The sequence below is a fragment of the Lithobates pipiens genome, unplaced genomic scaffold (assembly GCF_037356315.1).
Source record: "Lithobates pipiens isolate NorthernLeopardFrog02 unplaced genomic scaffold, aLitPip1_a1.2 Scaffold_8, whole genome shotgun sequence".
In the NCBI taxonomy this organism is placed as follows: Eukaryota; Metazoa; Chordata; class Amphibia; order Anura; family Ranidae; genus Lithobates; species Lithobates pipiens.
In genome coordinates, this window is record NW_027507903.1 from 569,326,579 (window position 1) to 569,345,624 (window position 19,046).

At 45.9% G+C, this 19,046-nt stretch overlaps 9 non-coding genes across 9 annotated transcripts; 2 read left to right on the forward strand and 7 right to left on the reverse strand.

The window, feature by feature from the left end:
* Positions 1-3,697: 3,697 nt before the first annotated feature.
* Positions 3,698-3,770, reverse strand: TRNAM-CAU (transfer RNA methionine (anticodon CAU)). The gene has a single exon. It is a non-coding gene; the product is annotated as a tRNA-Met (tRNA).
* A 2,153-nt stretch (positions 3,771-5,923) lies between these two features.
* On the reverse strand, positions 5,924-5,996 carry TRNAM-CAU (transfer RNA methionine (anticodon CAU)). Its single transcript has one exon. It is a non-coding gene; the product is annotated as a tRNA-Met (tRNA).
* A 1,233-nt stretch (positions 5,997-7,229) lies between these two features.
* TRNAE-UUC (transfer RNA glutamic acid (anticodon UUC)) lies at positions 7,230-7,301 on the forward strand. Its single transcript has one exon. It is a non-coding gene; the product is annotated as a tRNA-Glu (tRNA).
* Positions 7,302-9,263: 1,962 nt separating this feature from the next.
* TRNAM-CAU (transfer RNA methionine (anticodon CAU)) lies at positions 9,264-9,336 on the reverse strand. Its single transcript has one exon. It is a non-coding gene; the product is annotated as a tRNA-Met (tRNA).
* A 1,041-nt stretch (positions 9,337-10,377) lies between these two features.
* On the reverse strand, positions 10,378-10,450 carry TRNAM-CAU (transfer RNA methionine (anticodon CAU)). Its single transcript has one exon. It is a non-coding gene; the product is annotated as a tRNA-Met (tRNA).
* Positions 10,451-11,490: 1,040 nt separating this feature from the next.
* On the reverse strand, positions 11,491-11,563 carry TRNAM-CAU (transfer RNA methionine (anticodon CAU)). The gene has a single exon. It is a non-coding gene; the product is annotated as a tRNA-Met (tRNA).
* A 1,041-nt stretch (positions 11,564-12,604) lies between these two features.
* Positions 12,605-12,677, reverse strand: TRNAM-CAU (transfer RNA methionine (anticodon CAU)). The gene has a single exon. It is a non-coding gene; the product is annotated as a tRNA-Met (tRNA).
* A 2,153-nt stretch (positions 12,678-14,830) lies between these two features.
* Positions 14,831-14,903, reverse strand: TRNAM-CAU (transfer RNA methionine (anticodon CAU)). The gene has a single exon. It is a non-coding gene; the product is annotated as a tRNA-Met (tRNA).
* Positions 14,904-15,023: 120 nt separating this feature from the next.
* TRNAE-UUC (transfer RNA glutamic acid (anticodon UUC)) lies at positions 15,024-15,095 on the forward strand. The gene has a single exon. It is a non-coding gene; the product is annotated as a tRNA-Glu (tRNA).
* The last annotated feature ends 3,951 nt before the right edge of the window (positions 15,096-19,046 follow it).

Consider the following 19,046-nt stretch of genomic DNA (forward strand, 5'->3'; position numbering starts at 1 on the left):
TTCTGCAAACCATTCTCTGACAGAGACATCATCTTTTTTTTCCACACCTTTGAAAAAGCCCTTTTGAATTCCTCGGTGCTTTGTTCTTTCTGTGTGATGAAACTAAGGGAAGCATGTCACATAGATGGAAAATGCCTCTGTTGTTCCAGGATGAGTAGACATTGTATCTTGCAAGGTCTGTTGGATGCAGAGCTAAAGATTTTAGCTGGGTGGAATATGGTGGAAGGCAAAAGAGCACTGAAAGCTTGATCTTGCGGTCAATATTCCATCCATATGGTTTCCTACAAGACCTAAGGGATGAAGAGTAGTGTTTTTCATAGATTAAGGACCCCAAGGCTCACAAAATGGTTAGAGAGTAGTGCCCCGTGTGAGGATCGAACTCACGACCTTCAGATTATGAGACTGACGCGCTACCTGCTGCGCTACAAGGCCAATTAGTGAAAGTGATATGTGTGTCATAGCTGGCCACCATACTTGGAAGCTGATGGCGGTGGCACATCTTTTTTTCCCTTTGGTTTTCTCTATTTTTCTCAAAACAAGGCAGCTAGTTTTCCCATATGGTCTTGCGGTTAGGATTCCTGGTTTTCACCCAGGCGGCCCGGGTTCAACTCCCGGTATGGGAAATGCAAGTCCTTTTAACCACCCGCACACTCCTATTGCTGAAACCTCAAAGCTGTTTTTCCATTGTAACCTCCAATCATTCCCTTGTTGTCAAAGTACCAAGGGTCAAAGCCAGGGATGCAGACAAGACAGGTCAAGCCGGGTCAGGACAGGAAATGAAATACTATCAGGAACACAGGAACTCACAGGGCAAGCTGAAGTTCATCCAGCAACTAATGGCTCATGCACGCGCTTTAGCGTACGTATATGCGCACTGGCACATGAATTTTCACACATGAATAATATCAGGATCACAGGAACTCACAGGGGAAGCTGAAGATCATCCAGCAACTAATGGCTTATGCTGCTAGCTTTAAATAGGCCACTGGGCACCAGAAATTGTCACGCATTGTGTGCGCTTTGGCGTACGCACATGCGTACTAGCACATGAAGTTTCTCGGCCGTTCTCGCTCTTCTGCACATTTGCATTGGCAAATATCTATGTGCCAATCTTCTGCAAACCATTCTCTGACAGAGACATCATCTTTTTTTTCCACACCTTTGAAAAAGCCCTTTTGAATTCCTCGGTGCTTTGTTCTTTCTGTGTGATGAAACTAAGGGAAGCATGTCACATAGATGGAAAATGCCTCTGTTGTTCCAGGATGAGTAGACATTGTATCTTGCAAGGTGTGTTGGATGCAGAGCTAAAGATTTTAGCTGGGTGGAATATGGTGGAAGGCAAAAGAGCACTGAAAGCTTGATCTTGCGGTCAATTTTCCATCCATATGGTTTCCTACAAGACCTAAGGGATGAAGAGTAGTGTTTTTCATAGATTAAGGACCCCAAGGCTCACAAAATGGTTAGAGAGTAGTGCCCCGTGTGAGGATCAAACTCACGACCTTCAGATTATGAGACTGATGGGCTACCTGCTGCGCTAACGAGGCCAATTAGTGAAAGTGATATGTGTGTCATAGCTGGCCACCATACTTGGAAGCTGATGGCGGTGGCACATCTTTTTTTCCCTTTGGTTTTCTCTATTTTTCTCAAAACGAGGCAGCTAGTTTTCCCATATGGTCTAGCGGTTAGGATTCCTGGTTTTCACCCAGGCGGCCCGGGTTCCACTCCCGGTATGGGAAATGCAAGTCCTTTTAACGACCCGCACACTCCTAGTGCTGAAACCTCAAAGCTGTTTTTCCATTGTAACCTCCAATCATTCCCTTGTTGTCAAAGTACCAAGGGTCAAAGCCAGGGATGCAGACAAGACAGGTCAAGCCGGGTCAGGACAGGAAATGAAATACTATCAGGAACACAGGAACTCACGGGGCAAGCTGAAGTTCATCCAGCAACTAATGGCTCATGCACGCGCTTTGGCGTACGTATATGCGCACTGGCACATGAATTTTCACACATGAATAATATCAGGATCACAGGAACTCACAGGGGAAGCTGAAGATCATCCAGCAACTAATGGCTTATGCTGCTAGCTTTAAATAGGCCACTGGGCACCAGAAATTGTCACGCATTGTGTGCGCTTTGGCGTACGCATATGCGTACTAGCACATGAAGTTTCTCGGCCGTTCTCGCTCTTCTGCACATTTGCATTGGCAAATATCTATGTGCCAATCTTCTGCAAACCATTCTCTGACAGAGACATCATCTTTTTTTTCCACACCTTTGAAAAAGCCCTTTTGAATTCCTCGGTGCTTTGTTCTTTCTGTGTGATGAAACTAAGGGAAGCATGTCACATAGATGGAAAATGCCTCTGTTGTTCCAGGATGAGTAGACATTGTATCTTGCAAGGTCTGTTGGATGCAGAGCTAAAGATTTTAGCTGGGTGGAATATGGTGGAAGGCAAAAGAGCACTGAAAGCTTGATCTTGCGGTCAATTTTCCATCCATATGGTTTCCTACAAGACCTAAGGGATGAAGAGTAGTGTTTTTCATAGATTAAGGACCCCAAGGCTCACAAAATGGTTAGAGAGTAGTGCCCCGTGTGAGGATCGAACTCACGACCTTCAGATTATGAGACTGATGCGCTACCTGCTGCGCTAACGAGGCCAATTAGTGAAAGTGATATGTGTGTCATAGCTGGCCACCATACTTGGAAGCTGATGGCGGTGGCACATCTTTTTTTCCCTTTGGTTTTCTCTATTTTTCTCAAAACGAGGCAGCTAGTTTTCCCATATGGTCGAGCGGTTAGGATTCCTGGTTTTCACCCAGGCGGCCCGGGTTCGACTCCCGGTATGGGAAATGCAAGTCCTTTTAACGACCCGCACACTCCTAGTGCTGAAACCTCAAAGCTGTTTTTCCATTGTAACCTCCAATCATTCCCTTGTTGTCAAAGTACCAAGGGTCAAAGCCAGGGATGCAGACAAGACAGGTCAAGCCGGGTCAGGACAGGAAATTAAATACTATCAGGAACACAGGAACTCACAGGGCAAGCTGAAGTTCATCCAGCAACTAATGGCTCATGCACGCGCTTTGGCGTACGTATATGCGCACTGGCACATGAATTTTCACACATGAATAATATCAGGATCACAGGAACTCACAGGGGAAGCTGAAGATCATCCAGCAACTAATGGCTTATGCTGCTAGCTTTAAATAGGCCACTGGGCACCAGAAATTGTCACGCATTGTGTGCGCTTTGGCGTACGCACATGCGTACTAGCACATGAAGTTTCTCGGCCGTTCTCGCTCTTCTGCACATTTGCATTGTCAAATATCTATGTGCCAATCTTCTGCAAACCATTCTCTGACAGAGACATCATCTTTTTTTTCCACACCTTTGAAAAAGCCCTTTTGAATTCCTCGGTGCTTTGTTCTTTCTGTGTGATGAAACTAAGGGAAGCATGTCACATAGATGGAAAATGCCTCTGTTGTTCCAGGATGAGTAGACATTGTATCTTGCAAGGTCTGTTGGATGCAGAGCTAAAGATTTTAGCTGGGTGGAATATGGTGGAAGGCAAAAGAGCACTGAAAGCTTGATCTTCCGGTCAATTTTCCATCCATATGGTTTCCTACAAGACCTAAGGGATGAAGAGTAGTGTTTTTCATAGATTAAGGACCCCAAGGCTCACAAAATGGTTAGAGAGTAGTGCCTCGTGTGAGGATCGAACTCACGACCTTCAGATTATGAGACTGACGCGCTACCTGCTGCGCTAACGAGGCCAATTAGTTAAAATGATATGTGTGTCATAGCTGGCCACCATACTTGGAAGCTGATGGCGGTGGCACATCTTTTTTTCCCTTTGGTTTTCTCTATTTTTCTCAAAACAAGGCAGCTAGTTTTCCCATATGGTCTAGTGTTTAGGATTCCTGGTTTTCACCCAGGCGGCCCGGGTTCGACTCCCGGTATGGGAAATGCAAGTCCTTTTAACCACCCGCACACTCCTAGTGCTGAAACCTCAAAGCTGTTTTTCCATTGTAACCTCCAATCATTCCCTTGTTGTCAAAGTACCAAGGGTCAAAGCCAGGGATGCAGACAAGACAGGTCAAGCCGGGTCAGGACAGGAAATGAAATACTATCAGGAACACAGGAACTCACGGGGCAAGCTGAAGTTCATCCAGCAACTAATGGCTCATGCACGCGCTTTGGCGTACGTATATGCGCACTGGCACATGAATTTTCACACATGAATAATATCAGGATCACAGGAACTCACAGGGGAAGCTGAAGATCATCCAGCAACTAATGGCTTATGCTGCTAGCTTTAAATAGGCCACTGGGCACCAGAAATTGTCACGCATTGTGTGCGCTTTGGCGTACGCATATGCGTACTAGCACATGAAGTTTCTCGGCCGTTCTCGCTCTTCTGCACATTTGCATTGGCAAATATCTATGTGCCAATCTTCTGCAAACCATTCTCTGACAGAGACATCATCTTTTTTTTCCACACCTTTGAAAAAGCCCTTTTGAATTCCTCGGTGCTTTGTTCTTTCTGTGTGATGAAACTAAGGGAAGCATGTCACATAGATGGAAAATGCCTCTGTTGTTCCAGGATGAGTAGACATTGTATCTTGCAAGGTCTGTTGGATGCAGAGCTAAAGATTTTAGCTGGGTGGAATATGGTGGAAGGCAAAAGAGCACTGAAAGCTTGATCTTGCGGTCAATTTTCCATCCATATGGTTTCCTACAAGACCTAAGGGATGAAGAGTAGTGTTTTTCATAGATTAAGGACCCCAAGGCTCACAAAATGGTTAGAGAGTAGTGCCCCGTGTGAGGATCGAACTCACGACCTTCAGATTATGAGACTGATGCGCTACCTGCTGCGCTAACGAGGCCAATTAGTGAAAGTGATATGTGTGTCATAGCTGGCCACCATACTTGGAAGCTGATGGCGGTGGCACATCTTTTTTTCCCTTTGGTTTTCTCTATTTTTCTCAAAACGAGGCAGCTAGTTTTCCCATATGGTCGAGCGGTTAGGATTCCTGGTTTTCACCCAGGCGGCCCGGGTTCGACTCCCGGTATGGGAAATGCAAGTCCTTTTAACGACCCGCACACTCCTAGTGCTGAAACCTCAAAGCTGTTTTTCCATTGTAACCTCCAATCATTCCCTTGTTGTCAAAGTACCAAGGGTCAAAGCCAGGGATGCAGACAAGACAGGTCAAGCCGGGTCAGGACAGGAAATTAAATACTATCAGGAACACAGGAACTCACAGGGCAAGCTGAAGTTCATCCAGCAACTAATGGCTCATGCACGCGCTTTGGCGTACGTATATGCGCACTGGCACATGAATTTTCACACATGAATAATATCAGGATCACAGGAACTCACAGGGGAAGCTGAAGATCATCCAGCAACTAATGGCTTATGCTGCTAGCTTTAAATAGGCCACTGGGCACCAGAAATTGTCACGCATTGTGTGCGCTTTGGCGTACGCACATGCGTACTAGCACATGAAGTTTCTCGGCCGTTCTCGCTCTTCTGCACATTTGCATTGTCAAATATCTATGTGCCAATCTTCTGCAAACCATTCTCTGACAGAGACATCATCTTTTTTTTCCACACCTTTGAAAAAGCCCTTTTGAATTCCTCGGTGCTTTGTTCTTTCTGTGTGATGAAACTAAGGGAAGCATGTCACATAGATGGAAAATGCCTCTGTTGTTCCAGGATGAGTAGACATTGTATCTTGCAAGGTCTGTTGGATGCAGAGCTAAAGATTTTAGCTGGGTGGAATATGGTGGAAGGCAAAAGAGCACTGAAAGCTTGATCTTCCGGTCAATTTTCCATCCATATGGTTTCCTACAAGACCTAAGGGATGAAGAGTAGTGTTTTTCATAGATTAAGGACCCCAAGGCTCACAAAATGGTTAGAGAGTAGTGCCTCGTGTGAGGATCGAACTCACGACCTTCAGATTATGAGACTGACGCGCTACCTGCTGCGCTAACGAGGCCAATTAGTTAAAATGATATGTGTGTCATAGCTGGCCACCATACTTGGAAGCTGATGGCGGTGGCACATCTTTTTTTCCCTTTGGTTTTCTCTATTTTTCTCAAAACAAGGCAGCTAGTTTTCCCATATGGTCTAGTGTTTAGGATTCCTGGTTTTCACCCAGGCGGCCCGGGTTCGACTCCCGGTATGGGAAATGCAAGTCCTTTTAACCACCCGCACACTCCTAGTGCTGAAACCTCAAAGCTGTTTTTCCATTGTAACCTCCAATCATTCCCTTGTTGTCAAAGTACCAAGGGTCAAAGCCAGGGATGCAGACAAGACAGGTCAAGCCGGGTCAGGACAGGAAATGAAATACTATCAGGAACACAGGAACTCACAGGGCAAGCTGAAGTTCATCCAGCAACTAATGGCTCATGCACGCGCTTTGGCGTACGTATATGCGCACTGGCACATGAATTTTCACACATGAATAATATCAGGATCACAGGAACTCACAGGGGAAGCTGAAGATCATCCAGCAACTAATGGCTTATGCTGCTAGCTTTAAATAGGCCACTGGGCACCAGAAATTGTCACGCATTGTGTACGCTTTGGCGTACGCACATGCGTACTAGCACATGAAGTTTCTCGGCCGTTCTCGCTCTTCTGCACATTTGCATTGGCAAATATCTATGTGCCAATCTTCTGCAAACCATTCTCTGACAGAGACATCATCTTTTTTTTCCACACCTTTGAAAAAGCCCTTTTGAATTCCTCGGTGCTTTGTTCTTTCTGTGTGATGAAACTAAGGGAAGCATGTCACATAGATGGAAAATGCCTCTGTTGTTCCAGGATGAGTAGACATTGTATCTTGCAAGGTCTGTTGGATGCAGAGCTAAAGATTTTAGCTGGGTGGAATATGGTGGAAGGCAAAAGAGCACTGAAAGCTTGATCTTCAGGTCAATTTTCCATCCATATGGTTTCCTACAAGACCTAAGGGATGAAGAGTAGTGTTTTTCATAGATTAAGGACCCCAAGGCTCACAAAATGGTTAGAGAGTAGTGCCCCGTGTGAGGATCGAACTCACGACCTTCAGGTTATGAGACTGACGCGCTACCTGCTGCGCTAACGAGGCCAATTAGTGAAAGTGATATGTGTGTCATAGCTGGCCACCATACTTGGAAGCTGATGGCGGTGGCACATCTTTTTTTCCCTTTGGTTTTCTCTATTTTTCTCAAAACAAGGCAGCTAGTTTTCCCATATGGTCTAGCGGTTAGGATTCCTGGTTTTCACCCAGGCGGCCCGGGTTCGACTCCCGGTATGGGAAATGCAAGTCCTTTTAACGACCCGCACACTCCTAGTGCTGAAACCTCAAAGCTGTTTTTCCATTGTAACCTCCAATCATTCCCTTGTTGTCAAAGTACCAAGGGTCAAAGCCAGGGATGCAGACAAGACAGGTCAAGCCGGGTCAGGACAGGAAATGAAATACTATCAGGAACACAGGAACTCACAGGGCAAGCTGAAGTTCATCCAGCAACTAATGGCTCATGCACGCGCTTTGGCGTACGTATATGCGCACTGGCACATGAATTTTCACACATGAATAATATCAGGATCACAGGAACTCACAGGGGAAGCTGAAGATCATCCAGCAACTAATGGCTTATGCTGCTAGCTTTAAATAGGCCACTGGGCACCAGAAATTGTCACGCATTGTGTGCGCTTTGGCGTACGCACATGCGTACTAGCACATGAAGTTTCTCGGCCGTTCTCGCTCTTCTGCACATTTGCATTGGCAAATATCTATGTGCCAATCTTCTGCAAACCATTCTCTGACAGAGACATCATCTTTTTTTTCCACACCTTTGAAAAAGCCCTTTTGAATTCCTCGGTGCTTTGTTCTTTCTGTGTGATGAAACTAAGGGAAGCATGTCACATAGATGGAAAATGCCTCTGTTGTTCCAGGATGAGTAGACATTGTATCTTGCAAGGTCTGTTGGATGCAGAGCTAAAGATTTTAGCTGGGTGGAATATGGTGGAAGGCAAAAGAGCACTGAAAGCTTGATCTTCCGGTCAATTTTCCATCCATATGGTTTCCTACAAGACCTAAGGGATGAAGAGTAGTGTTTTTCATAGATTAAGGACCCCAAGGCTCACAAAATGGTTAGAGAGTAGTGCCCCGTGTGAGGATCGAACTCACGACCTTCAGATTATGAGACTGACGCGCTACCTGCTGCGCTAATGAGGCCAATTAGTGAAAGTGATATGTGTGTCATAGCTGGCCACCATACTTGGAAGCTGATGGCGGTGGCACATCTTTTTTTCCCTTTGGTTTTTCTCTATTTTTATCAAAACAAGGCAGCTAGTTTTCCCATATGGTCTAGCGGTTAGGATTCCTGGTTTTCACCCAGGCGGCCCGGGTTCGACTCCCGTTATGGGAAATGCAAGTCCTTTTAACGACCCGCACACTCCTAGTGCTGAAACCTCAAAGCTGTTTTTCCATTGTAACCTCCAATCATTCCCTTGTTGTCAAAGTACCAAGGGTCAAAGCCAGGGATGCAGACAAGACAGGTCAAGCCGGGTCAGGACAGGAAATGAAATACTATCAGGAACACAGGAACTCACAGGGCAAGCTGAAGTTCATCCAGCAACTAATGGCTCATGCACGCGCTTTGGCGTACGTATATGCGCACTGGCACATGAATTTTCACACATGAATAATATCAGGATCACAGGAACTCACAGGGGAAGCTGAAGATCATCCAGCAACTAATGGCTTATGCTGCTAGCTTTAAATAGGCCACTGGGCACCAGAAATTGGCACGCATTGTGTGCGCTTTGGCGTACGCAAATGCGTACTAGCACATGAAGTTTCTCGACCGTTCTCGCTCTTCTGCACATTTGCATTGGCAAATATCTATGTGCCAATCTTCTGCAAACCATTCTCTGACAGAGACATCATCTTTTTTTTCCACACCTTTGAAAAAGCCCTTTTGAATTCCTCGGTGCTTTGTTCTTTCTGTGTGATGAAACTAAGGGAAGCATGTCACATAGATGGAAAATGCCTCTGTTGTTCCAGGATGAGTAGACATTGTATCTTGCAAGGTCTGTTGGATGCAGAGCTAAAGATTTTAGCTGGGTGGAATATGGTGGAAGGCAAAAGAGCACTGAAAGCTTGATCTTCAGGTCAATTTTCCATCCATATGGTTTCCTACAAGACCTAAGGGATGAAGAGTAGTGTTTTTCATAGATTAAGGACCCCAAGGCTCACAAAATGGTTAGAGAGTAGTGCCCCGTGTGAGGATCGAACTCACGACCTTCAGATTATGAGACTGACGCGCTACCTGCTGCGCTAACGAGGCCAATTAGTGAAAGTGATATGTGTGTCATAGCTGGCCACCATACTTGGAAGCTGATGGCGGTGGCACATCTTTTTTTCCCTTTGGTTTTCTCTATTTTTCTCAAAACAAGGCAGCTAGTTTTCCCATATGGTCTAGCGGTTAGGATTTCTGGTTTTCACCCAGGCGGCCCGGGTTCGACTCCCGGTATGGCAAATGCAAGTCCTTTTAACGACCCGCACACTCCTAGTGCTGAAACCTCAAAGCTGTTTTTCCATTGTAACCTCCAATCATTCCCTTGTTGTCAAAGTACCAAGGGTCAAAGCCAGGGATGCAGACAAGACAGGTCAAGCCGGGTCAGGACAGGAAATGAAATACTATCTGGAACACAGGAACTCACAGGGCAAGCTGGAGTTCATCCAGCAACTAATGGCTCATGCACGCGCTTTGGCGTACGTATATGCGCACTGGCACATGAATTTTCACACATGAATAATATCAGGATCACAGGAACTCACAGGGGAAGCTGAAGATCATCCAGCAACTAATGGCTCATGCTGCTAGCTTTAAATAGGCCACTGGGCACCAGAAATTGTCACGCATTGTGTGCGCTTTGGCGTACGCACATGCGTACTAGCACATGAAGTTTCTCGGCCGTTCTCGCTCTTCTGCACATTTGCATTGGCAAATATCTATGTGCCAATCTTCTGCAAACCATTCTCTGACAGAGACATCATCTTTTTTTTCCACACCTTTGAAAAAGCCCTTTTGAATTCCTCGGTGCTTTGTTCTTTCTGTGTGATGAAACTAAGGGAAGCATGTCACATAGATGGAAAATGCCTCTGTTGTTCCAGGATGAGTAGACATTGTATCTTGCAAGGTCTGTTGGATGCAGAGCTAAAGATTTTAGCTGGGTGGAATATGGTGGAAGGCAAAAGAGCACTGAAAGCTTGATCTTGCGGTCAATTTTCCATCCATATGGTTTCCTACAAGACCTAAGGGATGAAGAGTAGTGTTTTTCATAGATTAAGGAGCCCAAAGGCTCACAAAATGTTTAGAGAGTAGTGCCCCGTGTGAGGATCGAACTCACGACCTTCAGATTATGAGACTGACGCGCTACCTGCTGCGCTAACGAGGCCAATTAGTGAAAGTGATATGTGTGTCATAGCTGGCCACCATACTTGGAAGCTGATGGCGGTGGCACATCTTTTTTTCCCTTTGGTTTTCTCTATTTTTCTCAAAACAAGGCAGCTAGTTTTCCCATATGGTCTAGCGGTTAGGATTCCTGGTTTTCACCCAGGCGGCCCGGGTTCGACTCCCGGAATGGGAAATGCAAGTCCTTTTAACCACCCGCACACTCCTAGTGCTGAAACCTCAAAGCTGTTTTTCCATTGTAACCTCCAATCATTCCCTTGTTGTCAAAGTACCAAGGGTCAAAGCCAGGGATGCAGACAAGACAGGTCAAGCCGGGTCAGGACAGGAAATGAAATACTATCAGGAACACAGGAACTCACAGGGCAAGCTGAAGTTCATCCAGCAACTAATGGCTCATGCACGCGCTTTGGCGTACGTATATGCGCACTGGCACATGAATTTTCACACATGAATAATATCAGGATCACAGAAACTCACAGGGGAAGCTGAAGATCATCCAGCAACTAATGGCTTATGCTGCTAGCTTTAAATAGGCCACTGGGCACCAGAAATTGTCACGCATTGTGTGCGCTTTGGCGTACGCACATGCGTACTAGCACATGAAGTTTCTCGGCCGTTCTCGCTCTTCTGCACATTTGCATTGGCAAATATCTATGTGCCAATCTTCTGCAAACCATTCTCTGACAGAGACATCATCTTTTTTTTCCACACCTTTGAAAAAGCCCTTTTGAATTCCTCGGTGCTTTGTTCTTTCTGTGTGATGAAACTAAGGGAAGCATGTCACATAGATGGAAAATGCCTCTGTTGTTCCAGGATGAGTAGACATTGTATCTTGCAAGGGCTGTTGGATGCAGAGCTAAAGATTTTAGCTGGGTGGAATATGGTGGAAGGCAAAAGAGCACTGAAAGCTTGATCTTCCGGTCAATTTTCCATCCATATGGTTTCCTACAAGACTTAAGGGATGAAGAGTAGTGTTTTTCATAGATTAAGGACCCCAAGGCTCACAAAATGGTTAGAGAGTAGTGCCCCGTGTGAGGATCGAACTCACGACCTTCAGATTATGAGACTGACGCGCTACCTGCTGCGCTAACGAGGCCAATTAGTGAAAGTGATATGTGTGTCATAGCTGGCCACCATACTTGGAAGCTGATGGCGGTGGCACATCTTTTTTTCCCTTCGGTTTTTCTCTATTTTTCTCAAAACTAGGCAGCTAGTTTTCCCATATGGTCTAGCGGTTAGGATTCCTGGTTTTCACCCAGGCGGCCCTGGTTCGACTCCCGGTATGGGAAATGCAGGTCCTTTTAACGACCCGCACACTCCTAGTGCTGAAACCTCAAAGCTGTTTTTCCATTGTAACCTCCAATCATTCCCTTGTTGTCAAAGTACCAAGGGTCAAAGCCAGGGATGCAGACAAGACAGGTCAAGCCGGGTCAGGACAGGAAATGAAATACTATCAGGAACACAGGAACTCACAGGGCAAGCTGAAGTTCATCCAGCAACTAATGGCTCATGCACGCGCTTTGGCGTACGTATATGCGCACTGGCACATGAATTTTCACACATGAATAATATCAGGATCACAGGAACTCACAGGGGAAGCTGAAGATCATCCAGCAACTAATGGCTTATGCTGCTAGCTTTAAATAGGCCACTGGGCACCAGAAATTGTCATGCATTGTGTGCGCTTTGGCGTACGCACATGCGTACTAGCACATGAAGTTTCTCGGCCGTTCTCGCTCTTCTGCACATTTGCATTGGCAAATATCTATGTGCCAATCTTCTGCAAACCATTCTCTGACAGAGACATCATCTTTTTTTTCCACACCTTTGAAAAAGCCCTTTTGAATTCCTCGGTGCTTTGTTCTTTCTGTGTGATGAAACTAAGGGAAGCATGTCACATAGATGGAAAATGCCTCTGTTGTTCCAGGATGAGTAGACATTGTATCTTGCAAGGTCTGTTGGATGCAGAGCTAAAGATTTTAGCTGGGTGGAATATGGTGGAAGGCAAAAGAGCACTGAAAGCTTGATCTTGCGGTCAATTTTCCATCCATATGGTTTCCTACAAGACCTAAGGGATGAAGAGTAGTGTTTTTCATAGATTAAGGACCCCAAGGCTCACAAAATGGTTAGAGAGTAGTGCCCCGTGTGAGGATCGAACTCACGACCTTCAGATTATGAGACTGACGCGCTACCTGCTGCGCTAACGAGGCCAATTAGTGAAAGTGATATGTGTGTCATAGCTGGCCACCATACTTGGAAGCTGATGGCGGTGGCACATCTTTTTTTCCCTTTGGTTTTCTCTATTTTTCTCAAAACAAGGCAGCTAGTTTTCCCATATGGTCTAGCGGTTAGGATTCCTGGTTTTCACCCAGGCGGCCCGGGTTCGACTCCCGGTATGGGAGATGCAAGTCCTTTTAACGACCCGCACACTCCTAGTGCTGAAACCTCAAAGCTGTTTTTCCATTGTAACCTCCAATCATTCCCTTGTTGTCAAAGTACCAAGGGTCAAAGCCAGGGATGCAGACAAGACAGGTCAAGCCGGGTCAGGACAGGAAATGAAATACTATCAGGAACACAGGAACTCACAGGGCAAGCTGAAGTTCATCCAGCAACTAATGGCTCATGCACGCGCTTTGGCGTACGTATATGCGCACTGGCACATGAATTTTCACACATGAATAATATCAGGATCACAGGAACTCACAGGGGAAGCTGAAGATCATCCAGCAACTAATGGCTTATGCTGCTAGCTTTAAATAGGCCACTGGGCACCAGAAATTGTCACGCATTGTGTGCGCTTTGGCGTACGCACATGCGTACTAGCACATGAAGTTTCTCGGCCGTTCTCGCTCTTCTGCACATTTGCATTGGCAAATATCTATGTGCCAATCTTCTGCAAACCATTCTCTGACAGAGACATCATCTTTTTTTTCCACACCTTTGAAAAAGCCCTTTTGAATTCCTCGGTGCTTTGTTCTTTCTGTGTGATGAAACTAAGGGAAGCATGTCACATAGATGGAAAATGCCTCTGTTGTTCCAGGATGAGTAGACATTGTATCTTGCAAGGTCTGTTGGATGCAGAGCTAAAGATTTTAGCTGGGTGGAATATGGTGGAAGGCAAAAGAGCACTGAAAGCTTGATCTTGCGGTCAATTTTCCATCCATATGGTTTCCTACAAGACCTAAGGGATGAAGAGTAGTGTTTTTCATAGATTAAGGACCCCAAGGCTCACAAAATGGTTAGAGAGTAGTGCCCCGTGTGATGATCGAACTCACGACCTTCAGATTATGAGACTGACGCGCTACCTGCTGCGCTAACGAGGCCAATTAGTGAAACTGATATGTGTGTCATAGCTGGCCACCATACTTGGAAGCTGATGGCGGTGGCACATCTTTTTTTTCCTTTGGTTTTCTCTATTTTTCTCAAAACAAGGCAGCTAGTTTTTCCATATGGTCTAGCGGTTAGGTTTCCTGGTTTTCACCCAGGCGGCCCGGGTTCGACTCCCGGTATGGGAAATGCAAGTCCTTTTAACGACCCGCACACTCCTAGTGCTGAAACCTCAAAGCTGTTTTTCCATTGTAACCTCCAATCATTCCCTTGTTGTCAAAGTACCAAGGGTCAAAGCCAGGGATGCAGACAAGACAGGTCAAGCCGGGTCAGGACAGGAAATGAAATACTATCAGGAACACAGGAACTCACAGGGCAAGCTGAAGTTCATCCAGCAACTAATGGCTCATGCACGCGCTTTGGCGTACGTATATGCGCACTGGCACATGAATTTTCACACATGAATAATATCAGGATCACAGGAACTCACAGGGGAAGCTGAAGATCATCCAGCAACTAATGGCTTATGCTGCTAGCTTTAAATAGGCCACTGGGCACCAGAAATTGTCACGCATTGTGTGCGCTTTGGCGTACGCACATGCGTACTAGCACATGAAGTTTCTCGGCCGTTCTCGCTCTTCTGCACATTTGCATTGGCAAATATCTATGTGCCAATCTTCTGCAAACCATTCTCTGACAGAGACATCATCTTTTTTTTCCACACCTTTGAAAAAGCCCTTTTGAATTCCTCGGTGCTTTGTTCTTTCTGTGTGATGAAACTAAGGGAAGCATGTCACATAGATGGAAAATGCCTCTGTTGTTCCAGGATGAGTAGACATTGTATCTTGCAAGGTCTGTTGGATGCAGAGCTAAAGATTTTAGCTGGGTGGAATATGGTGGAAGGCAAAAGAGCACTGAAAGCTTGATCTTCCGGTCAATTTTCCATCCATATGGTTTCCTACAAGACCTAAGGGATGAAGAGTAGCGTTTTTCATAGATTAAGGACCCCAAGGCTCACAAAATGGTTAGAGAGTAGTGCCCCGTGTGAGGATCGAACTCACGACCTTCAGATTATGAGACTGACGCGCTACCTGCTGCGCTAACGAGGCCAATTAGTGAAAGTGATATGTGTGTCATAGCTGGCCACCATACTTGGAAGCTGATGGCGGTGGCACATCTTTTTTTCCCTTTGGTTTTCTCTATTTTTCTCAAAACAAGGCAGCTAGTTTTCCCATATGGTCTAGCGGTTAGGATTCCTGGTTTTCACCCAGGCGGCCCGGGTTCGACTCCCGGTATGGGAAATGCAAGTCCTTTTAACCACCCGCACACTCCTAGTGCTGAAACCTCAAAGCTGTTTTTCCATTGTAACCTCCAATCATTCCCTTGTTGTCAAAGTACCAAGGGTCAAAGCCAGGGATGCAGACAAGACAGGTCAAGCCGGGTCAGGACAGGAAATGAAATACTATCAGGAACACAGGAACTCACAGGGCAAGCTGAAGTTCATCCAGCAACTAATGGCTCATGCACGCGCTTTGGCGTACGTATATGCGCACTGGCACATGAATTTTCACACATGAATAATATCAGGATCACAGGAACTCACAGGGGAAGCTGAAGATCATCCAGCAACTAATGGCTTATGCTGCTAGCTTTAAATAGGCCACTGGGCACCAGAAATTGTCACGCATTGTGTGCGCTTTGGCGTACGCACATGCGTACTAGCACATGAAGTTTCTCGGCCGTTCTCGCTCTTCTGCACATTTGCATTGGCAAATATCTATGTGCCAATCTTCTGCAAACCATTCTCTGACAGAGACATCATCTTTTTTTTCCACACCTTTGAAAAAGCCCTTTTGAATTCCTCGGTGCTTTGTTCTTTCTGTGTGATGAAACTAAGGGAAGCATGTCACATAGATGGAAAATGCCTCTGTTGTTCCAGGATGAGTAGACATTGTATCTTGCAAGGTCTGTTGGATGCAGAGCTAAAGATTTTAGCTGGGTGGAATATGGTGGAAGGCAAAAGAGCACTGAAAGCTTGATCTTCCAGTTAATTTTCCATCCATATGGTTTCCTACAAGACCTAAGGGATGAAGAGTAGTGTTTTTTTTTTTTTTTTTTTTTTTATTACAAACGTTTTTATTGGTGGTAAAAGAAACATAAGTAGATCAACAGACACAAGTACATGACAGCATCAATGGAAAGCATAATAGATATACACATCATACAAATGTTGCTGGCACAGCAGCGGACCAGGCCCAACAAGGAGCTTTTTTTTTTTTTTTAAAAAGGTGATTAAAGTATACAGCCTGGACCGTATGCACCAGAAGATGCTTATCAGGTGCAAAGATGTACATAATAGAAAGTTAGTAAAACAAGGGAAAATAAAAGAAACTCAAATAGAAAGTTAACCTTGCAATAATTATTACTATTGACTTCACAGACAGATAGCTAATACTCTACAGTACTGTTTCCAAGCTGGTGCTAGTCACAGGCCCGGAACCAAGATATAGGAGAATAAGCCATCAAAAAGATAGAAATATAAGAATTCAATGGGACCGCCTGGACACCAGTGTATCACCTACTGAGGGATATATGGGGAGGGACCCCCCATAGGACCGGAGCACACCGGCCACTCGGACCATTTGGCAGTATGGATATGCATGGTGTCCATAATGGTGTGGTGTACCCGTTCCATTAGACGGATAGCGTCCATCCTACCAAGAACCCCCGGCCAGGAGGTGACTTGCGAGCGCCAATGTAGCGCTATCGTCCAGTGGACAGCACAGAACAATGTATTGATCAACCTTTGGGTGGGACGGGAAACCCCTGCTATAGGAGCGAACAGCAAACAGTGTGCAGGTGACAAGTCAACCACGGATCCAACAATCGAGGACACCGTGGTGCGTACCCGATCCCAAACCCCCTGGAGCTGGGGACAGCTCCAGAAGGTATGGATCAGAGAGCCCGTTTCCGGGCATCCCCTAAAACAGTGGTCAGGAACCGTGGGGTAAAACCTGTGAATCCTATCCGGGGTGAGGTACCACCGAGTGTGAAGCTTCACAACAGTGTCCTTCACCGCCATAGATCTGGCACATTTATGCATATTCACAAGCATCACACTCCATTCCTCAGGCGAGAACTCTGTGTCCAGATCAGCTTCCCAGAGGCACATCGCCCTAGTTTTCTCTGGCATCTGGGATTCCAGAAGGTGTTTGTACACCGTAGAAATAATACCCCTGTCCCTGGAGTGACTATAGCATAAGGATTCAAATTGGGAATTAGAGATGTCGCCTAAAGAACTATAATGTGTTTGAAAAAAGTGTCTAATCTGGAGATATTTGTAAAATTCGGCTCTGGGTACCTCATGTTGTGATTGGAGTTGTGAAAAGGAGGTGAAGATCCCTCGTCTACCAGAAAGGGCCCGCAGAGTGACCAAAGACCTCTGGATCCACCATCTGAAGGCAGCAGGAGACCCAAATGCCAGGGGGAATCTCCTGTCGCCCAAAAATGATGCCAAAGTAGGCCTGTTAGGTCGCAGTCGAAATTTAGTCCTATACAGTGACCAGAGGTATAAGGAGCTACTCACTATGCTATTAATAGGGGCTAAGTCTCTGGGGCGGAGACTCTCCTGCCACAGGATTCCCGGGAGGAAATAAGGCCGCAAAGACTGAGTTTCAAATTGCAACCATGGTATACCAACCGCTGGAGCATGCCATTGAGCCGTCTGGGCCAACCTGGCCGCTAAATAATATAGCCATACATCCGGGAGTCCCAAGCCGCCCTGTAAAAGGGAACGATGCGTTAGATGTCTCCCCAGACTGGGCCTCTTTCCCAGCCAGAGAAAAGTGTTTATATCGCGTTGTAGAGAGGTGAGGGTTTGGCGTGACACATAAATAGGGAGAGCTCTGAAGTAATATAATAGTTTCGGCAAAATAGACATTTTAACCGCTACAACCCTCCCTATCAAGGGGATGCGAAAAGTCGACCACAAACGTAGCCACCTCCGAACCATTATAAAGGCCGGAGGATAGTTGGCGCTATAGATTTCTGGTAAGGAAGGAGCTAAATGAACCCCTAGGTATAAAATTGTGTTTTTAGAGAGAGAGAGACCAAAATATGAGCGCATATTAGAAACTTCTGCAGGGGTAAAGTTGATAGGAAGGGCAGCACACTTAGCTATATTCACCCCCAAGCCCGAAAGCTTGTGAAAGGTGCCCAAGAGCTCCAGAAGATTGGGAAGAGCTATCAAAGGATTGGGTAAAAACAAAAGGACATCGTCCGCGTAAAGGCTAAGCTTGTACTCCCCTTCCTCTTTCAAGTACCCCCCTATGTTCGGATTAGTAACAATGGCCCTGGCGAGGGGCTCCAGAGCCAAGGCAAATATTAGTGGGGATAGGGGACAGCCCTGGCGGGTGCCCCGACTTATAGGAAAAAATTCAGAGGAACTACCGGGGAGTTTGATCCTAGTATGGGGTCTATGATACAGTGCTTTAAAACCATTAATAAATTCGCCCCCAAAACCAAACCTGGCCAAAACCCGGTCTAGATAGGGCCAGAGGACACTGTCGAATGCTTTTTGGATATCCAACCCTAAAATCAAGACTTTACGGGAGAAAAGGTTCGCATCTTGAATGATATTTGTTGCCAAACGAATGTTATCAGTGATCTGCCTATTGGGGATGAAACCAGTCTGCTCCGGGCCCACAAGGGCACATACAATAGGGGCCAATCTATTTGCCAATATCTTTCCTAGGATTTTAATATCATTATTCAACACCGAGATGGGCCTAAAATTCTGGGGTAGGGAGTGGTCTTTATGGGGTTTGGGGATCAGGGTCATATTAGCATGCAACATCTCGTCAGGGAGAGCCTGTCCTTGTAGCGTCTGATTAATTAATCTGGACAATTTAGGGGCCAGGATCTGTGAAAATTTCTTGTAATACGTGGAGGTGTAGCCATCCGGGCCGGGGGCTGTAGAGGTTTTGAGTGTCTTAATAGTGTCCAACACCTCCTGTTCGGTGCAGGGGGCATTAAGTGCGGCCCGCTGAGCATCGGAGAGGGATGGAAGGGGGAGCGAGTTCAGCCACTCATCTACATTGTCTGGCAGTGGTTGCGAGGGGGAGGATAAAAGATTTCGGTAAAAGGATGTGAAAATTTTGAGTACTTCGTTAGGGTGTGAGACCAGAGTGCCCTTGTCATTTTTCAATTTATAAACATGAGTAGGTTGTAAAGATTGGTGTAATTTACGCGAG